This window comes from Heterocephalus glaber, unplaced genomic scaffold (genome assembly GCF_053883595.1).
Source record: "Heterocephalus glaber isolate CG9 unplaced genomic scaffold, H.glaber_assembly_v1.0 deba00001472, whole genome shotgun sequence".
In the NCBI taxonomy this organism is placed as follows: domain Eukaryota; kingdom Metazoa; phylum Chordata; class Mammalia; order Rodentia; family Bathyergidae; genus Heterocephalus; species Heterocephalus glaber.
In genome coordinates, this window is record NW_028258315.1 from 61878856 (window position 1) to 61898577 (window position 19722).

The 19722-nt window shown below is 34.3% G+C and overlaps 1 long non-coding RNA gene across 1 annotated transcript in view; it reads left to right on the forward strand.

The window, feature by feature from the left end:
* The first annotated feature begins 769 nt into the window (after positions 1-769).
* Positions 770-19722, forward strand: part of LOC147826375 (uncharacterized) — a 147825-nt gene continuing 128872 nt past the window's right edge. The window contains exons 1-2 of the long non-coding RNA XR_015439254.1: positions 770-1153; positions 1340-1484. This is a non-coding gene — a long non-coding RNA (uncharacterized LOC147826375). The remainder of the gene's footprint in view (positions 1154-1339; positions 1485-19722) is intronic.

The following is a 19722-nucleotide window of genomic DNA, read 5'->3' on the forward strand; positions in this document are numbered from 1 at the left end:
AATTGTAAGCAAAATTGCATACATGTGTGTCTAAGCTTTCTCTGTGGAAAGAGTCTAGAGATCTTTCATCATTTTCTTGAAGGGGTTAATCCCCAAACAAAACACGAATTTATATTCATATTGTAAAACTGCACTTCTCCAATCTTTTTTGATGCAAAACAAACAGAAATTTCTATTTTGTTTCTTTTTTAAAAAAATTCTGCCTTGGTATTTCACATAGTGGTTCTATTAGAGACTGAAATAAGGTAGAAAAAAAATAGGAAAGAGGGATGCCATCTTTGATTGGTGTCATGGGGGTGGCACATGCTGTGGAAGTTTTCTTGTCCGTTAACTGAAAAGTTCACTAAAAAACCCTGAAGGAGATTTTCCTAGATCCACTAAATCTATTTAAAAGAAAGCTTGTAGGCACCCTCAGTCTCAGGTTCAAGTTCAGTCACAAATTGTAAGTGACCCTGGTCTCAGGTCCCTATTCAGGGTGCCAAATATAGGCGAGACTGGATCCTGAGCCCTACACTGCGGTGACACCCGTAGCAGACCCATCTGGCCGGACTTGCTCAGGGACTTAGACCGCTACTTTGTTCTCCCTGACCGGGGGGCAAATGAGGATGAATGACAGAGAGACAGCCAGCTTAACAGGTGGGCAGCAAGACAGGGGGTGGGGGTGGGGGTGGGGGTGGGGGTGGGGGTGGGGGTGGGGGTGGGGGGTGGGGTGGGGCCCGTACCCCTAGTAGGTAGAGGAATCCTGAGCCTTTGGCTTGCCTCACTTTTATTCACCCAAACATGGGCACAAGGAATCAAAGTAATACAAGATTCATCTGGCTTTCAATATCCATTAGTACATTTTCTGGTAAACAACTTAACCTCAGCTGTCTCAACTTTTTCCTAGAATGTGCAAGGTGAGCTCACCCCTGAGTGCAGCCTTTCTCCTTTGTGCTCACAGAGGAGGCCAATTAAGTCTTAATTTTCCTCTGGTCTTCCACAAAAGCCATTTTAGGAACAGAGAAATTCCTTCCTCTTTTCATCCGGTCTACTGATGGAAAGGGATACAAGAAAAGAAAAAAGTAGAGGAAACAAATATTTAGCTTTATTCATTTGGGATATACTCACTGAGGATTTTACATGGCTCATCAGTGATGTCTGATGTTCTCAGATGGTAAGCTAACATCCTCTAATTTAGAAACAGTAATGAAAGATACCCATTGGACATATTATTACTTAGGACATCAACAAATACTGGCACCATGCCACAAAGGGAAAGAAAAATAGTGATTAGTTAGGTGTGTAATTTTGAACACATACTTCATAGATTAACTGTTTACCTTATAATTTCACACAATAGGTTTTATCAACATTAAGAGTAATGATTGTCTGACACAGAAACTGGGACTTGGCAAGATCAACAGATCTGACATTTGAAGAAGGTCAGCCTAACTTGAAAGTTACAAATCTTAACGGAAAAGCTGAATGAAGCCTTGATGTTTCAGGTAAACATTTTTAGTTTCATTACCTCAGCTAAAGGTAAAAATATAAGGAGAGATGACCAGCGTCAAATATAAATGTGACTTTTGTGCAAGGACAGAATCAAGGAGGTGGGATAAATAGAAAAATTGAAAGATATAAATAACATGAACTTTGAGCAGAATATATAAAAGTATAAGAAGCAACAGGTATCCAAAATAAGGAGGGACACACTTACATGTTAATAATCTTCCTGAAAATGACCTACCTGAATAACATCCATTCTGTTTTGGAGGTCATTTTTTATAACACTGGAAAACTGATAAAAGTTGGAATGATACCTAGACAACTAGTAATATTTAAATATTTTTCAGTAATAAAAAAATAATAGGACTTAAGAGGTTGGCTTCTGGAGCCAGTTAGGACCATTTTTCATCCTGGCTTTTCCACTTTTCAATTGAATAAATCATTCAAAATTTTGGTGCATCATTTTCTCAGAATAAAATGTGCATAATAGAATGCAGGTTTAGAACATTATGAATATAACAATGTAAAAGAGAGGGTGAAAAGAATGTTTGGCATGAGGAATAGATGTTTTAAAATTACTTTTAGATAGCTAGTGGGCCTCAGTATTTATATAGCCACTTGGAGAAAAGTAGAAAGGATAAACATAATTGTGACCTATTTCAGGAGAGTCTTAGTTACCTATCACTCAAACAGAGGTACTCAGGCACTTAGCATATTTGAAAGAGGATATAAGCATTAAGTGGGAAATACTAAATTGATAAATATAGATTATAATTATTTTGTTTCTATTAATTTTAGCTAGAATATAACATGAGATGTAAACAACATCAAAAGTCACAAAACTAAAGTAATATATTCCTTTCAAATGTATTCCATTTCTATTGCTCAGAAAGAATCTGTTTTATTTCCACTGGTGGTCACCATGACTGTGAGAAATCTATAGAATCTTGGGGCTGAGGATTTAGCTCAGTGGCACCTTGCCTGCCTCGCAAGCACAAGGTCCTGAGTTTAATCCCCAGTACTGCCAAAAAAAAAAAGAAAAGAGAAATATACAGAACTATCTAGTCACTTGATTTGCTGTTGTTGTTCTTAAGTACTGGGTTAAACACAGGATCTTGTGTTTGCCAGGCAAGTATTCTAATACTAAGATACATTCTAAGTTTCATTTTATTTTTTATTTTGAGACAGGGTCTTGTTAAGTTAGCCAAACTGGTGTAGAACTTGCAATCCTCTTGCTTCAATTCAGCTTTCTCAATAGCTGGTATTAGGGGCATGCGTCACCACACCCGGCTTATTCATGGATTTCAATATATACCATTTTCTCACTGGAGAAGATAAAGCATGTAATAAACTTAGCTTATTTCCAACCTACTTTCCCTTACCATATCATTATTATTTTTAGTTTTATTATTATTGCTGGCAGTAGTTGTAGTTTATTTCTATTTTTAACTTTAAGAACTATAATAGAGTTAGTGTTATTTCTTGAAGATTCAAATTTAAACAATTCTGTCACCTTCCCAACATGGGAAAAAAGGAAATGAGAAGTTTTTCCTTATTTCTCTTCTGTAATTATAATTAAGACCCTTCCAGGACACACTCCTAATCACCTAAATACCTCTCACCAGGCCCCACCTCCTAAAGGTAACACCACCTTCCTCTACTACCACCCTGGGAACCAAGAGTCAAACACAGGGACTTGTGAGGATCATTCAAAATTGTAACTATAGGGCCAGGGATTTAGCTCAGTGGTTTCGCCACCTGCTGTGCAAGCGCAAGGACCAGAGTTTGATCGCAGGTACAAAAAAAAAAAAAAAAAAAATCTTAACTATAGCAGAGGGCAGTTTGGTATTTTTTTCTGGGCACTTCTATTTCATATAGTTTTTCAACTGTAAAAGTGAATGCAAATTTATAATAATAAACCAGGACATCTGAAAAAGATAACTATGCATATGTTATCTTTCAATTGTCATTATTTTTACTCATTTTAGTTATCACTTTCATTATTTTATTATAGTTTTAAGTTATAACTTAACAAAACATAACATATATATACACACAAAAAAGTAGAAAAATAGTGTCTAGCTCAGTGAATTTTTGTGAAACAATAACAGAAACCTATGCAATCACCAAGCAGATAGAAAAGAGTATATTATTAAAACCCCAAGCCATCTTTGTGGCATTGTTTTTCCAGTACCAGAGCTCGAACTCAGGACCTTACACTTGTGAGGCAGGTGCAGTGTCACTGAGCTAAATCCCCAGCCCTGTGGCATCTTTTATTTGCTACACTGTCATTCCTCTCATAGGATTCCATACTCTAATTTATATCAACATTACAACTCTGTAGTTGTGGGCATGTGTTTTTTCTTTTTGCTCATCATTTCTGCTGATAGATTATGAATTTTACTATTTTCTTTATTGTATTATTGCCTCTATTATATGTTCAACGCTTACTATTATTATTTCCCCCTTATAATTTATTTAGGTTTGCTGGCTTTTTAAATACTTTCTTGAGATAGAAAGTAACAGGCTTGATTTATCAGCCTTTTCTTTCTAACATATACATTTAGAGTGGTAAATATCCCTTCAAGAAGGATCATCTCTATCTTACAAGCTTTCATGTGTTATTTTTTATTAAAATTCAATTTAAGAATGTTCTCTAACTTCTGTATTCTTCTGTGATTCAATTGTTATTAGCAGTGTGTTATTTCTATGCATTTGGAGACCTTCTCTTTCTCCTCTGTACCTCTTTGTTCCAATGGCTCTATTCTCCTTCCCTCTTGCATATTATAACAATCTCATATATATTGCATCACATAAATTATTGCATAATTTACCTTTATAAAGGGATAATTTGTATTTTCAATGCTTTCATATTCATTGGGAATTATTTTATGATCCAGCAAAAGTCCAATTTTTATTTTTATTTATTTATTTATTTTTCCGTACAGTTTTCAGTGTTTTTATTCTCCTGTTGCTGTCTTGTTAAGCAGCCTACACAGGACAGAAATGGGTAGCACTGAGGAATGATCAGATTATTTTTCTTTCCCCAACATTCCTGCCCCCTCCCTAAGCCCTGACCCAACCCTATCTACTCCCATGAATGGTGAGTCTATCATTAGAGGACCTGGCCTCTTCGGTAGGGCTTAGAAGAAAAAGTCCAATTTTTAAAAGACATATGCATTTGAAAAACCTTGATTTGTTATTATGAAGCAATGTATGGTCTCTGAAAGTACGTTTATTAATTTTATTCTTTATAGTCTATTTTATTGATTTTCTATCTCTCGTTTTAGTGTCTGATTCTGGAAAGATATGGCTTAAAGCCTTCTTATATGATTATGGATTTGTCTATTTTCCCTTTTAGTTCTTTTATTTTTAATTGTGAAGATATATTTATAGGTACATAATTTATTTTAATGCTCTTATGATAGGCAGAACTCTCAGATGGTGTGACCTCTGTCCCTAAGTATTATGTTTCATATAGTTCTCACTTATTCACACAGGACCCATAGTTGTAAATAATAGTAAAAATAATGTCATGTTACTACCATGACTACATTTTGTTATCCAAGATCCCGTTCCAGTAGATGAGAGAAAGATTCTCCTGCTGGCCTGAGAGAAGCCAAGTGTCGTTCTGTGGACTACCCTCGTCAGGGCTACATGATCAGTTCTGGGCAGCCTCTAGTACCTGAGAGCAGCCTCCAGCCAGCAGCCAGTAAGAAGCCAGATCCCTTGGTCACACAGCCATAGGAAATGAATTCTGTCAACAAAGAGCATGAGTAGGTTCTTTAATAGCTGGAAGATAATGAAATGGCACCATTAATTAAAATAAAATATCTCTCAACCCAGAAACCCATATTCAGTGAAATAGCATTTCCAGATAAACAAAAGCTGTGATAGCTCTTCCTCATCAAAGTCATAGATGGCGTGAGAGTACAAGTCCACCTAAGACTTTGATAGCAATGTGGTTGAACCTCAGAGCAGAAAACCCAGCTGAGCCATTCTAAGACTCCTGCTTCATGGAAACTGAGAAAAAATACCTATGCTTTTAAGCTGCTGTACTTGTGGTAATTTGTTATACAATAACAGAAAGCTAATACACACTAACACACAATGCATAAAATGTGCTACTTTATTTCTAGTAATGTTTCTGAACTTAATATCAAAGGATTTATGTTAATTCAACTTAATCAGCTTCTGTTGTTCTTAGTATTTATATGCATGGTATATATCATCTTGTATTTTTTATTTTATTTTTCCTCACATTTAAGTGTACTTTTTCCAAGAAACATACTTTGTTTCTGTGGTTGTTTTGTTGTCAAAATTTTATTCAGTAAAATAATTTTGCCACTTATTGGTAGTATTTAGGCCATTATGCACACTTATGATTCAGCTAGAATCTTGCCAACCTCTTTTATGTTCTTCTGTTGCCTTATTTTTTATAAAGTATTGTTATTTTAAATTTTTCTTCTCTTTTCTCATGATATATGCATTTGATTACTTTTTATTGGCTTTCTATATATTAAAACATTCATTCTTGAGTTAATATTTTCTAAATATGAACTAGTACTCATGTCCAAAACAATTCCAATTATGTTCTTTCTACTGTTTTATGCATTTAAATTCTACATGTATTTTAAACCCTCTTCACAGTATTAGCATTTGTACACTTAATCTGCACTTAGATTTTCCTACTTATCTTTTAATCACTATAGCTTCTCCCTCCATTTCTGGTTTTCTGTATTAAATAATTCTCTTTTGCCTGAAACATTTTTTTTCATGTAGAATAAGATTGATGAAGAGAAATTGTCTTAGTTTTTGTGTGCCTGAAAATACTATTTCACTACATAGTTCTTTTTGAGTTGACAAGTATTTTTTTTTTTTTTTTGGTACCGGGGATCAAACTCGGGTCCTTCCGCTTGTGAGGCAGGCGGTGGAACCACTGAGCTAAATCCCCGGCCCGACAAGTATTTTCTTTTAATTAAAAGTATTATTACATTGTCTTCTGGTTTCCAATTTTTGTATTGAGAAGTTAGCTCTCAGTCTTAATGTTGTTTCTTAAAAGTAAGAGTAGTTTTTCTTTGTCTCTATTAAAAATGCCTTTTTTTCTTAAAATATTAGCATGACATGATGTTTTGTCATCTAATATTCTGTTCAGGGTCCTAGTGTCAGTTGCATCTGCAGGTTGATGTCTTTGATGAATTGTGGAAAATCATAGCCATCATTACTTTGAGCATTACTTTCTCTTCTGCTTTTTCTGAGATGCTAATTACATGTATGTTAAATATATTTGCCATGTCTCTTAAAACTTTTACATTCATTTGTTCCACCCTTCTGTGAAAAGATTTGTTATCCTCTTATCTCTGAATTCCTTTGTTTTAGAATTTTTGACAATATTTTCAATGGTTTCTTGCCTCTTAGAACCTATGTTTTGTTGTGTTTCTCAAACATGTACTCAAAATAGGTCAATGTTTCCAAGAAAAACGCAGTGTGTAGGAATTTTGGCTCAACAAAATGAGATTCCCTTCTGTCTAGGTTTTTTTTCTCATGGCAGGGCTGCTGTGTAGTGACCCTTCTATACTTTCTGAAAGATTCATTTCTGTATTCTATACTACTTTCCTGCTAGTTTCCACTGGGAGAGTACCAATGCTACAGAATTATACAAGCGCAAGTGTCATAGCAGGAAGCAGAAATAGCTTACAAAAATATTTTTAATTTTCAAAAACTATATTTTTATGAATTCTTCAATTTCATGATAATCTACTTTTTTCGGTAGACAACATGATCTTCATTTTATTAAAGATACTATAGAATTTTAAGTTCCTTGTGTTGAACCTATTCCCTCTTACATAATTTGTCTTCTGTATTCATCATGATCTTTTAATTTCAGGCTTCAAATATCTAATAGTTTTCGGGTCATTGTGTATGTTTCTTTTCCATGGGTAGCTAGTAGAAGTTTGGTTTGTATGTTTATTTATATAAAAAAACTACTGAATAGAATAGATGTCTTTATATGGAAAAGTCTGAGCCTTTGCCAAGACTCTCTTTATAAATGTTTCATCAAGAATAGGTAAACGTGTTCAGAATGCTTCCAATTTCCTAAGAAGTCTTACCTATATGAGTGAAATATCTTAATATTTTGCTCCTCGTTGAAGCTCCCTTTATTTCTTCTCTGAGTCTCTTTTACTCAAAAAGTGGATCTTGCTGGATGTAAATATACTCTCCTTTGCAAATTCTGTGTTTAGCTCAACAACTAGGATCAAGTTCTATAGGCAGTGGGAAGCATGGTCTTCCAAGTTATATAACATAGGGTACAGGACAACCCACGAGTAATTCTCCAGAACACTAGCCTGAGAAGTTTCCATCACTTCCCTGATCATAGATTCTACTTTTTATTTGGATGCTTTTGAGGGAATCCATCCAGTAAGTTATCTTTCAGGTGTATAGTCTCCCTTCTGCATGCCTGTCAAGTATACTATCTAGGTTTAAATTGAGGGAAAAAATGTACTAGGCATTTTCAAGTTGTAGCTTTTAAATAAAGCATATTTAACAGTAAGTAGTGGAATTCAGGATGCTATATAGAAAGTTATACAGAGAAGTAAATAAAGCTGAGATCACATCCAGAGCATTTATGCTTAACTACTAAAAATAACACAAGATGATCTTGAATTCACAAAATTAAACTAGAATTACTTTTGCACATTACATTCTGTGATTATACATCATTATATATGTATTTGTGCTTGTAAAATCAGTTTGCTATATTGAAGGATTTCCTAATTTTACTTAAGACACTAGTGAAATTTGCAGAAATCTTCCTTGTTATACATTATCTGTACAGTGTTTGTTATATATGCTTTATGCAAAATATAAACTTGAATTATTTTATAGCATATTTATTTTTTCTGTTGATTGTTTATTCACTTCAATTCCATTGCCAATTTAATTAAATGAGTTACACATAATTGAATTTTGTATTCACAGAGAATTAGGAACCAAGAAGAAAGTTTGCAAAATAACAGTGCTTTTTAAAAAGATGAGCAGACTATCATATAGAAATCATAACATATAAAGCAAAAAAAAATCTATGAATCGATTTTAACATCCCAGATGTTATTTTGATTTCTGGCTATATCTCATTTATTACAAGACTGTTGAGTAATTACTAGATGCATACTATTTGGCAACATAAGGAAGAACCATAAAATAAACAAAACACAAGTTTCTTCCTCCTTCTCTTTAGAAATACTGGATCAATTGGTGAAAAAGTGATGTATAAACTGTCTGGGGAAGACAAATAAATATACAGTTTGAGCTTTGTATGGAAGAACTTCAGTAGATATTAGCACAGGTGACCATGTGGCGCACAGCAGAAACATCTGAGTCAGCCCTGAAAGCCAGGCCTGCTCAGAGGGGCAGTCTTTTACCAAGGGTGCTCACACCACATGCACAGAGGTCCGTAACTCACTTGTGCTTCATCTGTGGTTGTGTTTCTCATCTTCTCCTTAAGACTCCTCTGTGGATTTATGTATTATTTGTGTTTTATTAAGTATTAGATAATAGCATTAAGAACTACTTGGTTGCATTTCCTAGTCATATTGTCTTACATGACCAAGGCCTCTTTTGTCCTCAGGGTTCAGATTGAGAAACAACCACTGAGTGACATAAAGTAAATGGATTGCGAATGGGGCCTTGATGTGTGTGTGATGGAGCTGGCTGATGAGTGCAAGCTTGGTTTTTGGTTCTATGTTCCTGCTGGAGTCAGTGTCAGGTAAAAGGCCGAAAACCAAGACCAGACCAGGCCACAACAAGCCTTTATTAGGGGAACAGATCTGCCGGGCTGTCTCTGAACAAAGGAGAGACGAAAGCAATGTGGCCGGGACAGGGAGTGTCTTTTATAGAGACTGGGGTGGGGTTTGTAGGGGCTGAGGTGGTGTTGACTGAGGTAGTGACTAGGGAATGGAGGAGCTGGTGACGTCACTAGGTGGTAGAAGGTGAGCAAGTATTAGGTTACTCTCTAGGTGGGAACAGGGGCATGCTGGGAAGAAGGGTTTGTTCTTTGGTGGGAACAACCATCTTGGCATGATGTCACACAGGGGAGGGGGCAAGGCACAACAGGAAGAGGGCAGCTACTATACACAATAGCTGCTGAGGTAGTGGGAGACCTATCAGTCAGCAGGGCAGGTGGTTAGGAAATAATAGTGGAAGAAGGGTGGAGTGCACAAGGGAAAACTTGACCAAGCAGTTAGAGAGGCTGGAATCTGCTCACCTCACACTACCATGAACCCTCCAAGTATGATGCTGCAGGTGATCTCCAAAAGATCCTGGTGTTCTATGCCATGGAGCTAAATATGCAGAGGCCTGGGAGTTGGAGATGCTGGCTGGAGTTGCTGCAAGGTGGGCTGATGCCCCAGGGGTGTGCTCAGGAGCTCAGGATTTGGAGACCTTAAAGGAGAAGATCTACCTCATTTCTGAGTGGAGTGTGAAAGGTCAGCTGCCACCCCAGGCCAACAGCAGGAGCTACACCAGAGGCAACTTCCCTGGGCTGCAGTGGGCCACTATCTTCTCACTTGCCAGGGCTGTGATGTTTTGACTTTCCTAGGTTGCAATGCTTTGACTTTCAGAGTGGCAAAGAATAAGGGTAATGCTTTTCTCCTGTTTTTCACATCTCATACAAATTGTCTATTAGTGGCTAGAATTATGTACAAAATGGAAATCTAGGAAACATAATGCAGTTTACTAACAACATAGTATTAAACCATCAGTGCTACTCAAAATCCCTCTTATTATCTCTACACACTCCTGTGCAGCTATGCCAAAGGTTTTCTGCTGTCTAACATTTTGAAGTCCAATCTGGTTCTCCTCACACCTGGCAATAAATCAATATGGATAACAGTGTGGGATTTAGGATAAGCCCAAATTTCAGTCCTGACTTGTCTTTTTCACATTATATGGCTGAAACAACATCTTTGCTGCAGCTTTGAGTTTCAGTTGCCTGATCTGTAATATATAGTAGCAATGGCCTACTCCCTGGAACTGCTGTGAAGATTAAGAGTGATATCGTTATAAGCACTGCATAGAATTTCCAGTAAATAAGTGCTTCCTGTATGTTGGCATAGTAGTGGTATGAGAGATATTATTTTAGCAGACAACTTCAACTTCTACATTGATAGACTGAGTTACTTCAAAATTGTTCCTCTTAATTACAAAATTTTTCTTAATTCTTATAACTACGAACCATCCCACAGTTACAACATGCTGTTCTTTATTTCTAAAGGGAACTCCTCCTCCGTTTGTCTCCCATCTCTCTACCTGTATTTATTCTACAAATATTGATTTATTGGTTATTAGAATATCAAGAAGGAAATTTACAATGCTGAATGAAACTTGTGCCTCTCCCCTTACCAACCTCCCTATGAAGCTAGAGATAATAAACAAGAAAGTATTTAAGGCTAGCTGCTAATGTTTTCAAAATAACTTGGTGTGTGTGTATGTGTGTGCCTATGTGCGTATGTGTGTGCAGTGTGCATGTGTGTTTGTGTGTGTGTGTTATTGGGGATTAAGCAGGGTCTTCAAACTAACCTACACCTTGAGTCAAGGGCCTGGGATTTAGCTCAGTGGTTCTGGCGCCTGCCTTGCAAGTGCAAGGTCCCGAGTTTGATCCCCTGTACCAAAAAATAAAAAAATAAAAAATAAAAAATAAAAAATTTTCAGTCAAGGCCTTACTAAGTCACTGAGTTGCCCAGAATCCTCCTTCCTCAGCTTCCAGAGAAATGAGCTTTCCTTATGTGTTATAAGAAAATCAAAACCATTTCACATTGCCTTCCATTTTTCCACATTCCCAGTTTTATCTTTCTTTCTTTCTTTCTTTCTTTCTTTCTTTCTTTCTTTCTTTCTTTCTTTCTTTCTTTCTTCCTTCCTTCCTTCCTTCCTTCCTTCCTTCCCATCTTAAACATGTCCCTATTCTGGTCATCAATTCTCCTGAATTTTCCCTGTTTACTGGATTATTCCCATCACAATACAAAAAGTTTTTATCTCCTCTCTCTAAAAAAAAAAATAATAAAAGAAACATCACCAAAACAAAATATATTCATATTCTTCTGTTGATCTTACATTCCTCTTCTGTGTCTTGTCTATATGTGAGACTTCATTTAAAGCTCAATGTCAAAAAAATAGTTTTCTTCATAAAAATGTCTCAAATTATTCATTTCTGTTCATTTTTAAACTTTTTAAAGTATGGCTTTTGACCTATATTCCATTGAAAGTGCTATTGTACAAACCCAGTGACCTTCATGTTTTGGTTACAAGTCTCACTATTCTTCTTTTGTTGATTCTTGCAAGGATCCTCAACATGTTTGTCTATATTTTCCTGTTTGTTCCATTCCCTTCCCATTGTTTCTAAGGCACTTTTTGAAGTTCTTGATTTTCCTGCCCTTATTTTAGCTAGTGCTATTTTGGGTTCAACAATTATTATCATTATTATGTTTTTATGTTGATAATCAGTCAAGATAGATTTCTAAAGAGCTCTGTTTTAGCATTCAGATAGTATTCATAAACCCTGTGATATAAGGGAAGCATTTTTCAAAGAATATGCAATACATTAAAACAGGGTTGATAGCTTGAAAATGTAAGCCAACTTATGATTAAGAAGATATTCTTAAAGTTCTTTAGTCATTATGCTGAAATTTAACAGTCGGCAGTATTGTTGTACCTATTTTCCCCTTGCGGTGGCTTCTCATCCTCTTTTATTAACTCATGTATTGAAGATATTTCTGAGCTCCTTACTTAATAAAACCTTGAAAGAAAAAGAGTCAATCTCTGTGATACATAAAGTTGGTAGAAGTTCTTTCTCCATTTCCCTCTAAGCATTTCCATTGAAGAAGCTGTGTGAATATAGAGCTAGGTCTCCTTTCTACTTGCTATAATTACTGTATCTCCCCATTAATTTCTGTTATCATAATGTTTAGCTTTAATGACATAAACTTGGTTTGCTCTATTGCTTTGTTTTTCAGCCAGACAGCATGTAATGAATGCAGCCAACTAGGAAGAAAATTTACAGAATTATTGCTTAAGTTTTGACAAATAACTCTTTTATCCCGAGTCTTTCATTTTTTCCCTTTTATCCCCTTTTTCCCATTAAAAATTGTTTGATTTACTACTTCTGGACAAAAGATAAATCATTTTTCCTAATATGCCTTTAAATCAGCACCAAATAAGAAAAACTGGTTTAATAATATTTTATTCCAGACTTACTTATCTCCATAACCTTTGGCTTAGCCCAGTCAAGAGTGATATGTCAATGCTATTCTTTCATGCAGTGTTTATTTCCCATTATTTCTCATCCTATTTTTTAAATTTGTAGGGTCCAACAAAGAAATGCTACAGAAAATATACAGTTATTTCTGCTGTGACTTAATCTTCCAATTGCTACTTGGTTTTTCTTTAATTTGTATTTCATTATGGTGCTTCTCTTCTCTGTGATTACTGTTATGTGTGGGACAAAATCATAGCTTCTTGTCTTGACATTCAAGGCTTTCTAAAATTTAATACTAGTAGTGAATATTTATTTACTTTTCCATCTGTTCTCCTCCTTTTTTGTAGTTTTCTGTTTATTTGTTTCCTAGTAAAAGGGTAAAGAATTCCCTATGTGGGACTAATTTTCTTTTTTTTCAGCCAGTATCATGTTCAGACTCATGGCTTCATCATCAGCTTCTATGTGCACATGTGACTCAGAACTGGCCCATTATAACATCACATCCCCCAGTGTCAATGATTACTTCAGATATGTGTAAAAGATCCACTCAGAACTTGTCAGAAGCAATCGTGTGACTTTTGAAAGACATAGGTCTTTATTGCTGAACTTGAAGTGGTGGAAGCTGAAACTTGGATCTTGCCATTGTGATGGGAAAAAGTATGTCTAAAAATAAGATTAGTAGAGAGAAAGATGCTCCAGAAATAGATGGAAAAAGGGCTGGGTTTTGATTTAGTTCCTTGACTAAGGCAAACCTAAAGATGGAAACTTCTTCATTTATTGTTTACTCAGGCTAATAAAATTGCTCTGTTTCTCATTCCCTTTTGCTACTGACACTATTTTTTGGAATGTCTAAATACTTGATTGGGAATGCCTCCATGAATGTCTATTTTGCAAAAAAAATTTTAAATATTACTTTAAACATATCATTGATTCTTCTAACACTAATATTTCACCAGTATCATAAAGATTTTACTTCCAGTTATTTATTTTCCTTTAAGATTATTTATTTCCTTTTAGATTCTTGCTACGTGAGCTGAAGATCCCAAATAGTTTTGATAATAAGAGAGATTTGGGGCTAGGGATTTAGCTCAGTGGTGCTGTGCCTGTCTCACAAGTTCAAAGTCCTGAGTTTGATCCCTGGTACTGCAGAGAGAGAGAGAGAGAGAGAGAGAGAGAGAGAGAGAGAGAGAGAGAGAGAGATTTGTACTATATACTCTTGTCACCCACTTCCAACATTTTTCTTAACTATCATTTATATATGGTGGTTTTGGCTAGAATTTCTAATGTGTTATGGTTCCTACACTGTAAGACACACTACTAAACTTTAGTGTCCTGTTTTGCTTTATCCCCCTACGTTGTGCATGGGAACTTGCCTAAACAAATAAGCATCATTTAGCTGGTTAAAAAATAAAACTGAAATGTTTTCATTTGTGGGAGATTCTAAAACAGAAATTCCCAGTGTGAATGCTCACGGGGACCAGGTAGGTAACATAAAAGAATGAAATTAACATAATTCCATAGGTGCTAAATTGTGGTATTATGTTCAATTTAAAAATGGCTTCATTATTGCTTTGTGAAATACAACACTTAAGCTGTGTGAAAGTCATCCATAATGGCCAAAATGGTGGATGCATCAATCCATCTAGTCTGTTTCATGGACTGGCAAACTTTCACGCCTCTAGATTTCAACTGCTATTGTAACATGTTTATTCATGGTGGTAGATGTGTTAATTCATTTGAATGTGGTAATTGTTTTACAATGTACATGTATATCAGGCATCACATTGTTCTACTGGAATATAGATACTCATTTCCTCATATCCTGTGATTCTGCATTAGCAGATTCGAACAACCACACATTTAAAATATTTCAAAAGAAAAATTACATTCATACCACACAGGTACAGGTGTTTTGTTTTAAACAACTAATAATACAGTATTAAACAATACAGTATAATAATTATTTACCTAGAAAATATATTGTATAAGACATTATAAGTACGCTAGGTAAGATTTAAAGTATCCATGAGGATGTGTAGTTTACATGAAAGTACTATGTCATTTTACTTAAAGACTTGAGCATCAGTGAATTTTAATACCTCCAGGGTGAGGAGTTCTAGAATTGCTCTCTCATGGATACTGACGCATGAATCTATACAATGCTTATGAATCAATTATACCCTAATAAAGTTCATAAAACATTTTATAGATATCTGCCTGCTATCCCCATTACTGTATATCAGTTCTGAAGGTCCATGCCACTGTAGAAATACATAACATCATCTGTAAGTCTTAAAGGTTGGTGTTAAGTATGTAAAAGATTTTGTGAGAGGTAATTAAATTATTGAACTTGTAAGTAATTTAAACTGAAATTCTTACATTAAAACAAGCATGGGTATGTTATGAAGTACAATGTCAATTTTATGTGAATTTACATTAATAAATTTACATACTCATTTTTCATTTTAAAAAATTGTACCTATTCCCTCTCAATAATACCATGTAATCAAATGCTTGATTTATTTTAGTAAAATAATAAAGAAACACCATCCTTAAATGACACATCTCATATTTTCCAGGGACCTTTCAGGGATATCCAAACATTTGTGGAATGACAAACTCTGTCTAATTTAGTGTTTTAAAGCATTGTTATTTGTAGTCAATTCAAACAATCAGTATTGTTTGTCACTGCTCTGCCAGAATCTGTGTTAAATGCTAATGAGATTTTGATCAAAAAACAAAAACCCAGCCTTCAAAGAAGTAGCAAGAGCTCTTATTTGCTCTAGGGGAGGGAAGAAATGAGTGGCAGTTATCTTGTCTTCCCTGTCCTGGGTTTTACATTAACATTTTGTCTACACACAAGGTGTTGGAAAGTGCAAGTCAGAGAAGGCTTTTACAGTAGGACTGAGGTTTAGGCTTAAAATCAGCTGTAGCTAGCCATTGAGTCCAGCTGATTTCCCACTCTTTCCATCTTGCTCCTGCCATAATGTATTCAATTTCATAAGTAAAATGAGGTGCTTTGGAGCATTATTGAATGTGAGGATTGCAAAGGCCTCAGGATATGTCCATCACAGATGTCAGGGGTTTTCTCTACAGAGCTTTGATGAGTAGTATGAATACTTGAAGAAGATATTTGACTTGTAGAGATATATAATGTTTCTCTCTCTATGAAAAATGAGAAAAACCTAAGTTCCATTCATCATCATTTACATTCCATTTATTTTTGTCTAAATATCAAGTTTTCCACCCAAGTTTTTAAGGATTTTCTTTAACAGCTGGGAGGAAGGGGGACTAAAATTTTGTTGCAGATAGCTTAAGAAGCTACCTAGCCTGGTTTTCTCTTTTCATTTGCAGAAGGCGCTGGGTCCAGTCTACGTTTCCACAGGGTTGTGCATAGTGTAGGTGCTTTATTGAATGTACAAATACAATGTGCCTCCTTTATGTAGGGAAAGAGAGGCAAACCCTTAGGAATTAGTAGAGTTTACTGAGAAGTTTAGTTTAAATTAAGCTCTATGCCTGCCAATTGAATGCTACCCATATGTAATGGACTTGGAGGAAGGCAGTAGTATTTATACATATGATGCAATCACAGTTCCCAAAGAATAAATAGACACACCTATACACAATGGTATGTGCACAATGTTATTTCTTTTATTGGACAAATATTCTTGTTATCCATTTTCCTCCACTGTTTGAGAAAATTTCTCAATATGTACTGTTTAAAGGACAGAACATTGGAATAAAACCTAATTTTAAACCTTAACTTTGTCATTTTTTTTAGTCATTTCTTAACTTCTGTGATCCAATTTCCTTATCAGTATGGCATTGGTAGTGATTACAATATTTTATGAGAAGGATAAAATTGGTAATAATCCAATGAAATGATTAAAGAAAAAGCTCTCATAAGTGCCCAGTGCTTTATAGGGAAAATGCCCCAATTTCCCTCTTTTTCTTTCTTTGATATTGTTATTTTACAACACTAAATGAACTTTTAAAATAATGCAATGGATCATGGGAACTATTTTGGTAACATTGAACATATTCTTTCATTGTTAGCCAGTTAACAAATGAAAGTATAAAGGGGGAGCATTTTAACTCTAAATATCATATATTTAAATTATTTGCTATATTTACCTATTTGTTATTTTTATCTATTACTACATACACCACAGTTAGTTTGCTGGCCCATTCTTTGTTGTATCTGGGTGTACTAATTGATTTGGATTTTATATTTCTTCTGTTTTGATTGGAAATAGTCATGTATGGTACTATTTATAGACAGGTACCTAATTATCTCAAAAACTCTACACGTGTTTTAGTCATCTCTGTAGGCTCCCAGAGTACATCCTTGATGGCCCTAGTATATTCTCTATATGGTATTAAAAAATAACGTTAGTTGACCTTTCTAGGTAACTAAATAATTGGTATTAAAAAATAACATTAGTTGACCTTTCTAGGTAACTAAATAATATAGCATCACTATAAAATGAGAAATTGAGAATATAAGACAAATATAAATGTAAAAAGATGTTTATTGCAGTGTTGTGTGTACAGGAAAAACAGAAGGGGAAAATTAGAAACAAGCTAAATATCCATGAATAGGGGATATTGAATCAATTGTGGTTCATTGATGCAATGAAATGTGGAAGGGATTATAATAGCAGGGAATTAGTTCTTTGATGGATGCTCCTTCCACAGTACCCTAAGAATCCTCAATTTGTAGGAATTACTAAATAGTTTTGTGACAATTAGATTTAATTAATTAAACCTGTATCTGTTGAACTGAAATAATGTCCTCAAAAAGTGAAAGTGAGCTTCATTAAAACATAAGAATAAGGCAAGGAATCCTAAGTACTTCACAATTGTTTGTAAATGTTTTTATTAGGGTAATAGAAGATGTGGCAGGGTATATAACAGAATGTTCAATTGGTTGATGGTTATACTGTAGAAATTAAGGGGTAGGAAGATAGAGGATTTTTAAAATAATGAAAAAAGCAAAACTCATTTCCATGTTAAATAAAAATGAACAGTGTGAAGTTTGATTTTGCATTTCTTTTACATACACACACGTATACTTTCAATATTCTTATAAAGACAACAACCCATGAAAAACAAACTACTAGTTTTATTTGGTAGAGGCATTGTAGACAATTGTCTAAAATTTATTATTTGATATCTTTATAATATTTCACATTATTTATAAAGGTAAAGTGTAAAGGATGAATTAAAATAGCTCTAATAAGTCAGTTATAAACACTGCTAACATTTTTTAAATTTTCTTTCAGTTGTTTGTTTTATTTTTTCCATTACTTTTCTCCCTACCTCTCCCTTTCTTCTCTCTTATACTTTTCTTATTTCTTTTCCTTTTCTTTTCTTTTTTTCATCTGAATATCTAGCTATCTAAAGAACTAGAATCACACTTTGTAAGGAGTTTTGCGACACTAGTATAGCGGAAACATTTTCATGACACTTGCTATATTTTGAAACAAGATTTTGTCTTAGCTGCTCTGTTGACTCTCTACAATAATATTGTAAGTTACTAACTTATCTTCCATAATTTGAGCATTTGACTTCTGCTACATTGTGTTGAACTTTTATGATTTTACATATAACCGTGATCATCTGCAATACAGAGTGAGAATCTGATTCATCTTTAAATTCTGTACTTTTAGAATAGTAGCCATAAATACTAAGTGTTCAGTACTTGTTTTTCTGAGAACTAAAATAAGTTACATGTTTTCCTGACTTGAATGTTAACTATATCTAACGTGAATATCAATCATGGAACTCACAAGTGAAGATTGTGTTTATCTGTCTAACAACAGTGGTTTTTGAGAAAGAAAGCAATAGTTATCTGCTGTGAATTTAGCAACACATGATTTTAGTAAAGAACATTTTCATTTTTTCATATATGTTTTAATTTATACTGATAGATCTTAAATTTCACCAGGTTTAAAGCAATATTTAAATATTTTTTGGTCTATAATCAACATGGTTTGTCAAAATTGCAAAGTACAATTTGCTTCTCTATGGAAATATGTTTCTAACTTATGAATCTATATGTTTATACTATCACTTTGAGCTCATATTTAGTCTCTGACCTGTGCATATGTGTGCATATTTATTTCATTTTCTTCATTGAATGACAAATGGAACTATTATTTGCCAAAGAATAGATGATAAAGCATAAAAAATATTTTCTCATTAAAACTAAATGAAGATCTTACAATGGGATAAAAATCATTAACTGAGGAAAGCAATGTTAGCTTTTCACCTGGCTTTTTAATATGAAAGTGAAAAGTTAAAAATTATTACTTGAAAACATTTAGGAGGAATAAAACATTCATGAATACAACCACAGTTTTGCGATCTGTGCAGTATTTATCTGTACATTTCTTATTTGGTGGATATAGACCCAAATTTTTATTTTGCCTCATAAAAATTTGTTCTCAGCTTTATTTCATTGAACTGTGTCCTATGTATTCAAAAGTTTATTATTTTATACTCTTTATTTTTTCTAAAAACTAATGTAGTAATGGAAAATGTATTCAGATATATAAGGGGTGCATAACAGAAAATATGGAATAAATCATTAAGAATTCAGTGTCTTGAGGAAAATTAGAGCAAGGCACTGACCCTCAGAACAATAAACTTGTGAATATAGAAAAAGTTCTGTGACATGTAGCTTTACATGGACAGCAAAAAATTAAATGTCTTCCCAGTTTTGAAGTTGCTAGTAAAATAAGTTGCTAATTCTAGTTTCTCAGTTATTACAGGCTTTTGAGCTACATAATCATTTTTATTCTTTATGACTTTATGTTTTTCTGTAGATTTGTGATAACTAAATTTGCAGTATTAGTCTGGCTGAAATAGAATCATGCATATGTCTACACTTTATTAAATGCAGTGTTGCAAATACTTAGATGTTGTCACTTCTTTTGAATGTAAACAAGTTACAAGCAACTGTATTATGTAGATATTATGGA